Source organism: Mesitornis unicolor, unplaced genomic scaffold, assembly GCF_000695765.1.
Source record: "Mesitornis unicolor isolate BGI_N332 unplaced genomic scaffold, ASM69576v1 scaffold1019, whole genome shotgun sequence".
Taxonomy (NCBI): Eukaryota; Metazoa; Chordata; class Aves; order Mesitornithiformes; family Mesitornithidae; genus Mesitornis; species Mesitornis unicolor.
The window spans coordinates 29,618-45,514 of record NW_010209047.1 but is presented as its reverse complement, the minus strand read 5'-3'; the positions used below and the strand labels follow the sequence as shown (position 1 = coordinate 45,514).

General features: G+C 45.9%; 1 protein-coding gene across 2 annotated transcripts in view; it reads left to right on the top strand.

Annotated features, from left to right (window-relative positions):
• The first annotated feature begins 570 nt into the window (after window positions 1-570).
• The window catches only part of ARHGEF4 (Rho guanine nucleotide exchange factor (GEF) 4), a 41,393-nt gene continuing 26,066 nt past the window's right edge, over window positions 571-15,897 (top strand). Inside the window, exon 1 of one of the 2 annotated variants that reach the window (XM_010192727.1) lies at window positions 571-702. The gene's annotated coding sequence lies outside the window, so the exon portion shown is untranslated. The remainder of the gene's footprint in view (window positions 703-15,897) is intronic. The other variant, XM_010192728.1, reaches the window with a different exon arrangement.

Below are 15,897 nucleotides of genomic sequence, written 5' to 3'. Positions count from 1 at the left end.
GTAGCAAACATCCTCTTAGGCAACAAAAAACATTCTCAAATTGAATAAATGTGTGGATAAAAAGGAAGGTGAATGCTTTTCCCAAAGGCTAAGAGTTTCCTTGGTCTGACAGGACTTGGTAATCATAAGCATCAAGGTCTGAGTTGGCAGATGTGAGCTTGTTATGCAGTGAAGTTTCTTGTTAACACAGCAATGTAATAAAATTGTGTTTGCATCTTCTCTGCCCTGTGCCTTTTTATTTAGAGCCTGTTTTCTTATTCTTACTTAATCTTTTCCTTGCAGCACACAGCAGTTGTTGATTTTTTTTTTAAACTGTGCTTTACAGTCTAGAAAAAGACACAATCATTTATGGTAATAAAACATGAACAGAGAGAAATTCTCTGCAAAACGGGCATGCACCAGGCTGGAATTGTGCCCTGGAACTGCCTATGTAGTTTCCTTGTCTTTTTTTCCCCTTTGAACTGTGTTACAGTGTCCCTTGCCCCAGCCAAGCTCATGCAATTGATGCAGTGCTGCTGAGGATCTTGTGGTCTATACCAATTGGTTCTTCTTGTCGTTGCAGTGATTGCAGATGGGGCACTGGATAAGACGGCTCTCACAGACGATGTGGGGAGCGAGGAGGACCTGTACGAGGACTTCCGGAGCTCCAACCACCGCTACGGCCACCCTGGGGGAGGCGGAGAGCAGCTTGCCATCAACGAGGTACTGCGCTGGCTGGTTTCTGACAGGCTGAGGTGCGAGAGATGACAGGAGAGATGCTGGTTCTTGTTGTGAACCGTAAGAGGGGTCAACAACCAAACTGCTAATGGCAAAATGGATGGGGCTTCACGTGGTATTTACTGTGGGTATTGCTTGCAACTTGGTAATGACAGGGTCTGGGTCTTCCATGCTGTCCCTGACAGTAGAGGACAATGATGTAAGGTAATGCAGAGCCACAGGTCCTGAACAGGTAACTCAGGTGTTTTTGGATGGGAATTTGAAAATCATGAATGAGCAGCCTGATTGGGGCTGGTGTGAGACTTGAAATGTGGTGTGCTGAAGGCATAAAGGAAATGTGGATAAAAAAACCTGGTTACATACTTCTTTATTGGTAGATGAGAAGGGTGCCAAGTTTAATCTAGGCTTGATCTTCACTGCTTCTTCCTATTCCCCAGAAAACGCACTCTAGGGATGTGAAAGACATGCCTTTCTAGTCAGTGCTTTTGGCTATTTTCTTTTATAGTGCTGACACCTATTAACTTGAGATCAGCAACTTAAAAATGTGCTACTTAACTGATGCCATGAGCAACATATTAACAGGATTCTGCAAAAATAGAATGGCTTTGTCCAATGCATTAAAACTGGCATCTTGTTGCACACAGAATCCTTTTTTGGTGGGCTGAACTAATAAGCTTTTCCACTCAGCATATGCGTGATCTCTCGTACCCTTCACCTTCTTTCCCTCTTCCCTGTACTCTGCTACCTTTACATGACCTTCACAAGATGAGAAGGCAAGCATAGAAGATGTATTCTATTTTCTTGTGGCTAAGCTATAACTGAAACTCTGTTGACTGAGGCTCTGTGCTCTATGTTTGACACATAGCAATGGTTCTTAGGTCTGAAAAAGCTCCAGAAAGCTGCACAGTGAGGATAACAGCTTTTCTTCAAAAACAACAGCAGCTAATGCTCCTTCTAGCAGTTTTCCTCCTCCTAGTGCTCAGAATCCCTGCCTTAGGTGCTTGGGGTAAGGAAGAGACTTGCTGCATTTTCTTACTGCTTCTGTCCAGGGGTTATCAAACCATGGCCAGAGCGTTTTGACTTTTTTTGGTCATTTAACTTCTAATCAGGAAAGTGAATGGATGTGTCCAAAGCAGGTGTAATTTGTAGTCTTTGAAGCACATGTGGGGTTTTGTTGGCCAGTTGAATGGAAGAAAAGATGATTTTTGGCTTGTTTCCTAGAAGCTTGCCTGCTCATGGGCCAACAAAACTGTCAGAACAGGCAGGACATTATTTACTTTGTCAACTGGTTCCTACAGGTAATTAATCCATCACTTGGCTTCACTGAGCCTTAGCAAAGTGCTTTCCTGCACAATCACTTCCTGGAACAGAGGAGTACAGTAAAATATAGCATCTCTGAGGTGAAATACTACATCTGTGAGGTAGGGGTTTTCTGTGAACAGACATCTTCAGTGCTGGAATTGAAACATCTTCAGTGTTGGAATTGAAACATCTCCAATAGCTGGCAATCAGACAGGCTCATCTTCATCTTCCCTGCTGGACCAAAAGCTGGGTATTGATTAGTCTTTGAGTATTTCCCATAGAAGTGCTAGGAGTGATGTGAAGATATCGATGTCCAATGATTTAGTCCCAGCTTAAGAGTAGCCTTGTCTTTGTTCTGTTGTATTTCAAATTGCGTTTTATTGGTGGTGGATAAGGGAACTATGGTAACGGCATTATTCTTGGCCTTCTTGGAAGAAGCAGCTTTCAAATAAACAGAGGAGGTTGAAATAATTTTTTAAGGCATTTGGCAGACCAAGCGCTGTGTTAAAAAACAAAACACTCAACCACTGAGTTTTAGCTCGTTTTGGATCAAGAGAAAATGGTTACGAAATAAAAAAAAGAAACCTTTCATAAAACTAGAATAATTTATTGGCAAGAAGAGTAGAGGGATAAAAGAAAGCTGGGAAGGTTGTATAGAGCCCACCTAAGAAGATCAGCATGAGAGTGTGTGAGTGCCAGGAAAAATCAATGAAAAAAGTAATAATAAGGGTTTGGGATGAGAAAAGAGGCAGGGGAAGTAATTTTCTTGGGGCATCTGTTTGACATTCTTTCAAATGCTTTCTCGATGCTCATGAAAAGAGATTTATTGTGTTCAGATTGTACTTGGTGGAGTTTACTTTGTGTTTGTTCCAGATAAGGACCCTATCCTTGTATCTTTTTGCTTCCACGGTGTAATTAGGTACAGTGCGGCAAAAGGAAAATCTACGCTGCAAATGCATTACGGTTCTGTCTGCCCAGTTCAGAAATGTTATGTGTGGGACAGATGTATCCTCAGGCTTTGTGAAGTGTGTTATATGTAGACTCAAGGCACAAACACGAGGGATTAAGCCTATAAAAGCCTCTCTGCCCAGCTCCTGAGTGATCGTGGTGCTAATGAGGAAAGCTGCGCTGCTCATCAAGTAATTGGCCTGGGTGAGGAGGCTTAGGCCTTGGAAATATCCAATATTTGCTTGGAAATACCTGATGTGTACAAAGGGTTTGTTGTGTCCTGCTGTGGAAAGGGTCCGTGAGGCTCTGTGCTTTGGAGCTCTGTGCTTTCATTTCAGTTCAACATGTGGCGTGTGTAGCCCCTCGCAGCCCTAGCGAACAGTACCCTCCCCGTCTTGGGAAAGCAAAGCATTTAGGTTTGCAAAAATAACAGCAAGGCTCCCTATTCTTTCCTTATCTCTCATGGCTCTGTTTGATAAGTTTGGAATTTGGTATGTGAAGCCCTGTTCCTGAGGAAATGCACGACTTCAGCAGGCCAGGATTTTATCTGAGACATGGAACACCCTTGCCTTATGGTTTAAAGGGACAATATTACACTATGTTACAGATTTTTGTGCTAACTGGTGCTTGTTGACAAGATGCAATTAAGCTAATTGGCTCCAACTTATATATTTCTGAATTATCACAGTAATTAATACAGAAAAACGTTCAGGAAGTGGCTCAAACCATACAGATACTTTCGTGGTCCTCTCTCTGTCTCACTGGGTGGTGTGCAACTGGGGCTGTTGAGTCTCTGAAGCTTTATTCCTGCGCTAAACCCTTTGATGGCTCTCTGGGAAGTTGTTGTAGGCTCACCCAGAGCTCCTCCAGGCACAGCCCATTTTAAAACAAGACAGACACGTCAACTGGGGGGTTTCTTGGGGGTTTGGGGCTTTGTTTTTAAAGCAAAACAAAAAAAGCCAATCCCCAAACTCATAAAATGTTCTTGCAGATGCAGTTTTGTTAAATGTGAATGATACACTTCATCGCATTTTTCACATTATCTGTCTGCATTCCAGTTAGTACAAATCTCTTGTGTGCTAGAGAAGGACAAATTTCAAAAGACAGAAAAAAAATTGAAATAGTGCTGCAAAATGTCATTATCCTTTTTTTAGAAGGGTACAGAATAAGTTTCAAAACCTGTGGTCACAACAGATTTCCAGACTGAAAACAGAATTACTGATCATAAGGAAGCAATGTATAACATTTCTGCATAATCTGGGAGAGGGGATTTACTACCACTTTTCTATCCTGATGTGAGTATATTGCTCTCCCAACTGATACTAAAGCAAACCGAAACCAGTTAATAAATACCCTTCCCCACTATTTTTTTCCAGAGGGCTTAATTCCCACTTCTGTGTCCTGTGCATTTCTGCAACCAAGGTTGACAACGGCGCTCCAGAAGCAGCAATTATGATTTATTTGCAGAGTGCTGGATAAAGCTCAGTGCTGTCAAAGACAAAAAATAATGCTCCCCAATGGACATAAATCGTTACTGGGTCTGAGTGTTTGATCCCAGTGCTTGCGTAACTTTGTATAGGGCTCAGATGCGGACGAGCAGAGTATGGAGTCAGAATTGTAACTACTTTTACTGCCTGGATGGATTTAGTTTTTACAGTTCTCAGGTCTGGAAACTTCTAAGGTCGTTTCAGAGAACTTTTTGCAGTGGATTTAAAGCAAATTGGTATATTCAAATACTCTAGGGCAATGATGTCTCCTCAGACATCAGGATCAGGAGCTAAGTGGTCTCAGGGGTTGCCAGAGCCGTATTTCTGCTTTCTGCCACAGGCAGCTCTGGCTGCTAGGAGACACTTTGCCCTCATCAGCGTTAGGACTTGGCTGTCCCCTGTGCAAGGGACGCTTCCCCAGCAGGCTGGACATGGAGAGGGTGATGGAAGCCAGCGTAGCTCACTCAGCGCTGTGCATCATCCTCATCTGTCTTGCAAGTGGATGCTGGGATTTTTTGGACAGGTGGGAAAAATGGGATAAGCTTTCACACTTGCAGTCATGCAATCCAAATGCTTGTTCCCACACACATGTGAGGTGTGGGTAGGTAGATCCCATACCATATATGCTATGGTCCACACAGACCACCAGCAGGAGTTCGATTCACATAGAAGCATTTCTAGACAGTATAAAGTTTTTTGCTAGACCCATGCTTTCTCAAAATAGCCCTATTAATCTGGTACTCATTAGGAATAAACAAAAAAAACCCTGAGGCTTGGCTTAGTTTTTGGGGCAAGAATAGCACATGAGGGTTTTGACTCCTAAAGAGAAATGCTGAGGTGTCGCAGTGGAAGGGGCCCTGCACTTGCATAGGGGAATGTCTGGGTCGTGGGGTCGGTCTCTGAGTGGACCTGACTCCTCTTGTCAGGAGCCAAGCTGAAGAAGCAGAACAGGAGAGGTGGCCTCTGTATTTTAGCTCTTTGTGGGATGGCTGTGTCCCCACACACATACTCACTGCCCAAACTTTCATCTGTGGCTGCAAAGCAAACCTAAATACGTCACTCAAAGGAAAACACTGGAGCCAGCGTGATGGCTTTGGAGTTCTGGCATCAGCCCTGCCAGCTGTTAAACTGTGAAGAGACAGCTTCTGTTAATGCTTGTTAATGATAGCTTGTGAGTATTAGGGGACTCTTAATAATGTCTGTTGTCTGCTGGCATTAAATGTATTCCTGGTTACTGGGGTGTAGAGAGAGGCTTGGCTCCACAAAATGTTTTCCCCTTGGAGAGAAAAAATGATCCAACACTGTTTTAACTCCTGAAGTTACTTGTGCCAAATCATCTTAAAGTCTTCTTGTATCCATGGGCTTCTAGAGTTCTGATGCTCCCCACCGCTGAAGGAAAACACCACTGTTAATCACAAGAGGTGTTTGTCTCTTTATGGTGAACGTTGCAACCAACTTCCAATACTTCAGCATCCCGTTGAAAGAGCTCTCTTAGTCCGTACCAGCAGCATTGCATCCTGCAGGGCTCAGGGTTACTTTTACAGAAGGTCTTGGCTTCCTGCCTGCCACTTCCAGCACACGAGGGCTGTCTACTGCGGCACCACCGAGGTCTTCAAACCCATGTGCTGCTGCACTCAAGTCAGTGTGGCAGGCAGACACTAACCCTCCGCGGTCCTGATGGTCCCTACCACTGAGGGCTCTCACATGCACCTTACCACAGGCCTTCTAATCGTCCTGCCTGCAGGACCTGATGGTGGAGTGCACACCCTCGACAGCAGCCAAGGATAATCTGGGAGCAGGTGAAGATGACTGATTTTACCACTCATGTGTGAAGTGGTGGCCTTGCTTTTAAACCTGCCCTCTGTCTGATACAGTCAAGGAACTTGCCCCGTCCTTGATGGATCTCATGAGTTATACTTGGGAGCTCCTTGTTTGCGTTTCAGGGATCCTTGGTTTGGCACTTGACTCTCCACCGCTGTCCTATGGGAGAAAGACCATTAGAAGTACAGCAATATTTGCACCCTTTCTAAGATTGGACTTCAAAAGCGTAGCATAAATTAAACTGCAGGTTTTCCTGCTTGACGTGGTGTCCTGATGGTGTGCAAAGACAAGTCTGTTTTACAGAATCTTGCTGTTACAATTCACTCTGCCAATGTCTTTATTTTAAAAATAGCTTTTCTTGCTCGCTCAAGAAACACCTGTGATGGATAACAGCACAATAACAAAGTGGATATTGGAGTACAAAGCTTTGCTGAGAGAAGGGGATAAAGAAGGAATGCAACAGGGTAGGAATGCTGGGTAAAGGTTAGTGTCGAGGTTATTCCAGGTTTAAGTGTTCGCACAGGGACAGAGGAGGGAATGGATCTAGTTTTATACCGTACTTGTGCCTCAGGTTCCTCTCAGCATGGTTTTGATATCGGAACATTTCTTGGATTCATTCTTCTCTCTAAAGCCTGATTTAGGATCCTCTCTGCAAAGTTTTCTCTTTTTCCTAATCCCCAGAAGACATTTGAACCCTGTGCTGGAAAAATAAAATTCCTTCTGACTCTTCTGGCCCTGCAGCGAGCACTGTTAATCCCTCCAAAGACCTTCCCTGTCAGCCTCAGCCCTGTCCTGTGACCCAAGCCCCCTGCCCTACCCTCAGTAAGCTGGGGCAGAGTTAGCAGCAAGTTCAGCCATGCTTTAATGTAGTGAAGGCATTGGCAAATCCCTTGCAGTTTTAGACTGCCACTCTGATAAAAGCAGCAAAACTGGGGGAGCTGTAGAGAGAAGAAAGATCAGCAAGAACAACCAAACTGCTCAAGTGCCAGCCCTGCTTTTCCTCAGGCTCCTGGAAAGCCTTCCCATCCCTCTGGGGCACTGGGGGCCAGCCCTTGCTGCCTGCCCTGGGAGAGCCACTGTTCCAGCTCAGGTCAGGCACAGCCCGCTCCTTGCAGCAACGTGAGGAAATGTTGCTTGCATTAACCCCACTGCTCCTACGCTCGGGGACACGCACGCTCCATGGGCAGGCGAACAGATCGCCCTTGTCCCTAGCAGGACAGGACTGGCTGGCACATCTCCATGTGGCCAGGCAGATTTGCATGGAGCTGTGGAGTGGGATCAGGGCCTCAGAGGACACGAGCAGAGCTGTGCTGCTTCACAGCGGCTGAACATCCAGTTCAGCTTCTGTCTTGAAGTTTTGGGTTGAGGGGCAGGTACAACTGCAGGGAATGGTGACCTAAAAAGGTGTTGATGGGGTTTATTTTTTTTCTATCCTACTTCTGGCTTTTTTATCTATAATCTTGAGAGAGGATCCTGCTTCTGGCTGTTCCACTGGCTTGCCCCTGGCAAGTCTTCATGTCAGCGGGTTTTGTGAAAAGAAAACGGGCTGCTCAAGCTGGCCAGTATGGACTGAATGTCCTGGTTTTTCCCATTCCTCTGTCCCTAATGGATGCTTTGCTAGTAAAGTAGCAGACCCCTTGTTCATTTACTGTTGGGGCTGTCCATTTCCCACCCTCGCCTTGCAGATCATCCTGACAGCCACTTCCCAAGTTTGTTTCTGAGCTCTATCTCAGGTTGTTACTTATTTCTTGGTCGATGGGGCAGGCTCTTGGAGAACAGCCCATTAAGCCTCCTCTTGGAGAACAGCCCATATTCGTTTTTCAGGCTGTGTTGTTCTGCTGCATTTTTCCCACCTGCTGGCTAAAACAGAAGTATTGGGAAAAGGAGGCCTTGGGAGGCTGCTTGACCATGTCTCATTTCTGCCCTGTTTTTCTGTTGTGTAGGTGAAAAACATCTAGCCTGTTTCTTATTCACAGCTTATGTATGTCTTTTACCTTCTGATAGCTTTTCTCATTCTCATACTCCATGGAGCTGCTTGTTCTCCTCAGCCCTCCCAGGACTCCTTTAATTGCATCGGAAGACCATGAAGGAGGATAACATCATTATGTGCCAGCTTGGAAGAACTTTACAGAGCTGTTCCTTTTAAGCTGTTTTTCTGTTTTCCACGTCTGCAAGACTGGTATATTCTGTAAGAGATGAGGGGGCTGAGCAGTCAGAGAAGTGTCACAACACTGCTCTGCAACCAACCACATTTTTTAAAGGTGACAGCTAAAGGAACCCTGTACTCATATTTTATAATGTGTGGGCTCAACAGAATATGCCAGACAGCCCCAAACTACGTGGTTTTCTTGAAAAGTCCTGTACAGTTGGAAAGAAAGGAGTCTTATGGTCTGGAAACAACCAAAAATTAAAGCTTGCCCTTGTTCCAACCCCCCTCTCCAGCCATGTCTTTAAAAGCTCTTACAGGGATTACCTTTTAGTGGTTTTTTTTCAGCTCTATATATGATGCATCTTCCTCTGTCCCATGTTAGTCACTACATTCATCTTGTCACTCACCTTGCACTGTTATTCATTCTTCTCACTTTATTTGCACTGACTTCATTGCAGCTTCCCCTCACCTCACCTGATTCAGGTCCCACAACTCTACCCACGCCTGTTTACTCCTTTCCGTGACTTTTCTCAGAGCATTTCTCTGCCTCTGTTTCTCCCTTATTCCTCTGTTCTAGCCCACATGGTGCCCAAATGAAGACCATTCCTTGTATTTCTGTTATCCGTGGCTGTCAAAATTGTCAGCTCAGAACCAGGATAGCCAGGAAAAAAAAGCATTTTAATAATTTCTGGAACCTCCTGATCACCACCTCTGTCAGTCACTAAGGTTGTCGTTGCCACCCCGTTTCTCAGCTCTGTAACAAAAGTGTCATTTTCTACTGTGACCCCTTTCGAGCTATTCCATTCAAGCTGTTCATCTTGCCAGGTCTCAAGATGCAGCGTTTCCTCTCCCATCCATCTGTCTTACCGTATAGCCCATTCAGCCTGCCTTTATTTCAGAGGATCACAATACAGCATCCTTCGTGTTGCCAGTGTCCAATCTTGTATTGAAAAGATCCATTTTCCTAGGCTATTGCACAGACTGTCCCAGCCTGCCTTTGCTCCTCTCTGCTTGTTCCTTGCTCCACCACATCTATCATAACACGCCTTGTTTTGTTTCCCAGGCCATCCCTGCCTGTATCCCTTGCCTGTCATCTGTTTCTCAGTACTGAGAGAGAATTTTCCAGTCAAACCCAAATGCATGCCCAGCGCTAGCCCAACCCACCCTGGTAAATGTCATCTGCTTGTGATGCTGGAAGCTGCCTTGCCTCAGCTCGCAGCAGTGCGTGGGATGTGTCGTGTTGGTACGTGGTTCACAGCAGCAACGCGCTCCCAGAGCTCCAGGCCATGACAATAATTCCCAGATGCTTCAAACATATTAATAGTTATTGTTGCTGTTCTGGAAAAGAAAACTTGCTTTAGGAGAACTTGAAAGATTTTCAAGCTTAGAAGAGTCTGAAAGCAAAGGACTGGTTGCTAAGCAGATTCTGGCTTTATTTTTGTCTTTAAAGTTGTCAGAGATGGCTCATCTAAGTGGCCGCTTTTCTTGCAGCGTACCAACGTGGCCATGCCTTAATCTCTACACTACACCAAGAAACCATCAGGCCAATTTTCTTTGTGTTGCTAATGATCTTGTGAATCTTAGTGCTCAAGGAGAGAACAACACGTAATGTTTTGGCTGTATTACACGAGTAAGCTGTCCAGGGAAGTACTGGCTGTAAAAGCTGTGTGGGCTTAAACCATGCAGTCCTAGCTAGGGAAACGTGCAGTGGGAGTAACTGCGCTCTAGTAACACAGCGTTACACGCTGTAAAATTCAGAGCAAACTGCGGGCTTTGGCAGACTGCTTTCCATTTTACAAAGATACCACATGCAGTTTAAGAAGCTGTACTTGTTCTGATGTTTTCTGGCCATGGCTCAATAGTGAATTTACATCCTTTTGGGAGATGTTAGCTGCAGTTATTACCGAGGGCTAATTCAATGCATAGCAGAGCTGATAGATGCTGGGTGAAATGCGAAAGTGGGATATTTGAGATATTTGGGACTTAAGGAAACTTGGTTCTCATGGCTTGACTGCAGGTAGCAGTGCTTGGCCCCCTCACAATTTCATTCTCAGTCCTTGTTTTCAGTTGCTGAGCTGAAAACTGAGTAGAAATTTGTCCACTGACATTGAAATTGGTCCACTGAGAGCCTGGATTCTCTCTTGAAAGATGCATTTGAAATGGTTTGATCACCTCAGTGTTATTACATAGAAGTATTTTCATTACCCAATTAAAAAAGAAAAATTAATAACAGCTTCTTCCCCAAGATGCTCTTCACCAGCTCTGTTATGAAAAGGGCAATAGTAATTTGGTGATATTTATGTCAAGGAAAGGTTAGAGGAGGGAAAAAAAACCCCAGTCATATGGATCCAGGTGAAATTTGTTAATTAATTTAACTTGTTAATTCATTAATTTGTTGTTAAAGGTTTCTGCACATGCTGCACGTGTTCTCTTCCTCTGTAGTTCTGTATGCACAACACCCGAATAGCCGGTGATGCCAGCTAGAGGGACGGGGAAGTTCATAGTTGCGTCTGTGGCTTCACCGGTGTGGAAAGAGAGAGTAACTACCTTGGAAGAGACCCTCTTTGGGAACGTCTTAGGAAAACTTGTGAAGAGGTTAGTAATGGTGTACTCAGTGCTGTCTGCATGGTATGCAAAGCTCTGTTGAGCAGAGCAGGCAAACACAGCAGAGCTGATTTGTCCACGCTCTGTGCCCCACGCAGAGAATGAGGCAGCGCGGCTGGGGCTAAAAGGCTGTGTCTGTGCATCAGATGGGCCTAATCCAGGCTCAGTTCTAGCACTTCTCTTGTCTTTGTTAACGTTTTGACACATTTTTCACCTCGCTGGAGAGAGGGTGTTGCTAAATGACCCAGTAAGAGTGTTCTTTTTCCTCTAGGGGTTTACAGAGCACAGTTTTTGTGCCTACGACAATAACGTGTCCTTGGCTTTAAGAGGAGTCGAATCGTGTTGTGTGTCTTGTGCTTTGTAGCAAGCACATCCCTGTTTGTGTTAAGTATAGGAAGCTCTGGAAATCTGCTTTAGTGAGGTATCTACCTTACCACTGAGAGCCTTGCTTTCCAAGTCTGCTCTTGGGGGAGAGGGGCAAGGTGCTCCTGGAAGGGCTGGTCCCCTCTGCATGGCTGCTCCCAGGGACATCACTCTGGGGCTCTTTGCTTTCCCAGTGTGCTGGATATAATTTCACTGCTTATCTCCTCAGTTATTTGTTTGCCTGTTCTGCTGAAGCACCTGAGCTGCTTATTACAGTTATTAATTTTTCACATTTATTTACATCTGCCTTTCAGTTCCCAGTGCAGCTGTTACAATATTGAAACGCTCTTGCAGTTTGGCAGCCGAGTGGGTTTGTGCGCTCCTGGCCTCCTAAAGTGACCCTTAAAACAGTCTTCAAAAGCTTAGGCCTCATTTGCTGCGCAGAGAAGCAAGGTGACGAGTAAGGGACAAACTAGAATTAGTATTGTTTTGGTGGAAAGTAAAGGTGTGATTTTCTGTTCCTGCTTTGTCCTGTATTAGACAGGGGAGTCTTGAATGACTTACTCTCTGAAGACATGGTCACTGACCAATTTCTGTGACTGCAGCCTGGCTTTGTGTGCCATCGGGCCTTGGCTCACGACGTGCACTGTTTGAGTGGCAGCATTATTCCCTTGGTGCAGTCCTGGCTGAGGATGGCTGTTGGAGGAAGGATTGGAAAGAAATTATTACAATTGCAAAATCAGGTTCCAATGAAGACTGTGCAACGCTTACTTGAGATATGCTCCCTCAGTGAGAGTTACACAAGCTAAATCCCACTTTACTACAAGCCACAAGGTAAAACCGTAAGCTCTTTCATCTCTTGCTGATGCCACCTCCCCCAGAAGCACACCTGATCAGTGAGGAATAAGAATAAGGCTTTATTTCTGACACAGAAAAATGCCACATGGTGTTTAGCAGCATGCAGGAGGAACTGGAGAGCCCCCCCACTGCAAACACTTTGAGTTACCATGACAGTAACTCCCCCATGTGCAGACACTGATAGGGACTGCATGAGGGGAGGTGAAAACAGCAGCCAGGTCACAGCTAGAGCCACTCCGCAGGTTTTGTCCTTGTCGAGACCAGTTTCTACTCATGCTTGTTTGTTCACTGGGGGGGTCAGAAGGGTGGCTGCAACTTAGCCTTGGTTGTGTAATGCTCCGAGATGTACACAAGGTAAACGTGTTACACGTGCCCAGGCAATGTAGTGCAGGAGGGGGCTTAGGTCTGTACATCAGAAAAGCAAAGGAGCACAGCGGTGGCTTAGAGTGTTAGAGACAGCTCCAATAAAGGTAGGCGAAAATGTGCCCTCCATTAACATTTTGCACTTTTTTTTCCTACATTTTTATCTTTATATCAGTTTCCTCCGAGCTTCTCCTTCCTGGTGGTCTCAGAGCAGTGTCCAAGAAGTAAACTCCTTTCTCCTTTAAGATGTCTTTATAGATACTCAGTCAAAGTTTCTGTGCTTTCACCTTCAAATGCTTGAGCGTGTTCATGAGTGGCTAGGACTTCAGGAGATCGCTGGAGAGCTGCATCATTGTGGATTTTAGAAATTGCCCGGTATCCTGTGGCACCAACACTGTACCTGTGCCAGTGTGACTCACCAGTGTGTGCCTTGGTGGGTCACTGGACTCTTACCTGTTTCTTTTCAGTGTAACTAAATGGTAGTTGCTGTGCAGGTTTCAAAGCAGTGTGTGTGACCATTCTTCCCATTCACCATGGTTAGCTTCTCCTGAAGATCTGCATCCCTCCCCAAATTCGGTGGCTTATGCCCAAGCTCAATCAGCTCATGAAAAGCCTTCAAAACGGGACAAGATTTGCATAATGTCCAAAATTTGGAACAATGCGATGATGCGAGTCAACTGTGGACTTGAACAGCGTTCATTCAGTTGAAGTCTGCAGGCGTAGGGATTGAAGGATTCTGCAGTGGTGCATAGAGCAGGGAGGATTGGTTTTTCAAAGTGATTAAGTGAATGCAGGCCAAAAACCGCAAAAACACCCGAGAGCTTGGGCATCCTGTGGATCCGTATGTGAAGTTCTGCTTACCAGGTCTTGAAGCCGCATTGAGGGCACAAGCCCTTGCCCTACACATTTTTCCCCTTGTTCTATATTTTGGCTAGAGACAAGGAGATTTGCAAAATTTCTAAGTTCAGAAACCAGCATACTGAAATAATTCTAGGCTTGGTTTTATAATGCCTAAAAAAGACATATCTTAAACATTACAGAAGCAGAAGGAGACAGTGGAAGCTGATTGACTGCTTAGCGCTTTCTATATAACCCCTGCTGAGGTTAGCACAGTTTGGGGAAAAACCAAAATTAAAGTAAAGTACCTAGCCAGCCCAGAGCTCTTAAACCTTTTTCCTTTTAAATTTCTTACCTGCTGTGTTCCAGGGTACATAGAGGAGCTATAGAGATCTCCAAGAAACATCAGAGGCATTGATGTGCTAACACCTGAAAAAGACAGCTTTTTTGATATGGATTCTCTCAATTGTGAGAGGAGCTGAGTGCATCCTTTTTGTACCCACATCATCTGGCTGCTCTGTATTGCCCTTCCCCGAGGTGGATGCTACCATAGGTGTTTAGCAGTTAGTATGTTTAAGGGGGGTAGCCGTGACTTCTGGTTCCTGCTCCTAGGAGAGTATGTGTGTATATAATATATATATTTATATATACACGCACATTCGGGTTTTGGATATTTTTTTTTTCATCCTTGAAAGTATTGGGTGAATTGCAGAGTCATCCTCTTTGTACCCAGCTCCATGCACCAGCTATGGTATCATCTAACCTGAGCCCCAGGGGTGGGATTCCCATTTCTCATTTTCATGAGAGGGTGTAGGGGGTGACCATGTGAGAACCGAAAGATGTGGAACTACCTCCCATCAGCGAAGGTCCCGAATACCAGGTCCTCCTCTTCCTTTCCTGGGGAGCACTATTACTGCTGGCTGTTGAGTAAAAGGTGGGCTCTGCTTTGCTGGCTACAGGAAAGAAAAGGGCTGCAATTGTAGTCAAAGAGCCTGTCTGTGATGGACGCTCTCCAAAAGCCATCCCCGGTGTTTCCACAGAGGAGTCTTTTCCTCCTGATCAGACGTTGGTGGGAGCTGTGAGTAGGCTGGGGCATCTGGGAGTGTACCCCAGGCAGCTCAGTGTTTGAACTTCACAGTCCAGTAGCACAACGTTAGTTTGTAAAAGCCAGTTTAGGGCTCTGCAGAGTTTTTCTGGTTGCAGATATTTGGGGTTTAAGTGCCTCAGTCCCTTTGAGGTGTTGGCAGAAGTAGCCACATCCTTTAGACATTCTGGCTCCAGGATCCTGCTGGGAAATGGATGGCAGAGTCGAACAGGAGCTGCTTCTGGACCCCCAGTCAGGGCTGCATCTCCCCCCGTCCTCCTTGCCAATGCCTGGCAGCTTGTTCATACTCAGGTGTGAGGGAAGCCGCTTGTGCCCTTGCCCTGCACGACCGGGTCTCCCCAGCCCCACCCGCAGCAGTGGGATTTGCCTTCTGGCAGGACTCGTCTCTATTGCTGGCATGCTCTTAGTGCGGGTGGAAGGATTTAAAAAAGCAGCCGCCTAATCCACTCCTGACCCTCCTTAAAAGCCTCCCCTGCACACCGCCACATCGGGCTGGCGCTTGCCGCGTTGCTAAGGCCTGCATGTATCCTGGAGACGGCACCCAGCAAATAGCTGAGCCGCTCTCTGGAAAGCCAATATCGCAGCCCGGATTGCAGTGCTCCAGCACGCTCGGGCTTTCTGCAAGAAGGAATTCAATGTCTTCTTTCCGCTGAAGAGATGGCAACGGTTCCTTCGGCAAGGAAGATGTGGAAACCCGTGGATGCGCTGATAAGCAGCCCCTTGAGATAAGGGGGTGGGAAGGAGGGGGCGTTTTGGCACACGTGCTGTGCAGGGCCAGCAATGGCTGTGTCGAACCATTTAGACTTCTGCTTTTGAGAGCTGCAAAACAGGTTTTGTTCACAGCCCTCTGCCCCCATCTGTGCCCCTGCCGTGGGCTGTACAGCAGTCACTTAAGCTTGCTGCTTTTTTTATTATTATTATTCTTATTTTTTTTCTTCTCTCCGGGGGCTGAAGCCATGGCAAAGGTCCCCGACCGAAGCAGGCACAAATGGAGCGCGCTTCACACTTTCCTCCGCTGCAACATGAACCCGGAGACCCAGCGAGTAGTGGTCTTTGTCATCCTGCTCTTCCTCATCATTGTCAACGTGGTGCTGATGTTTCTTTTGGCGTTTCACTGAAGGAGGACTGCCGGTAGTGGTGTGGTGCATGAGGGTTTCCAGGACTGGGAAACAAATCAGCAGGTCAGCATGTCGTTGTCTGCCTCTGGTCTGCTTGTCTGCCGTTACGGTAACTGTGTGTCTCAGAGTATCCCTCCCTTGTTTTTTAATCATCGTCTCCTTCCCCACCCTGCTCCCCTCACTCTCCTCCTGTCATCACCTGTGCCTTGCGGTTTGGATCACCGT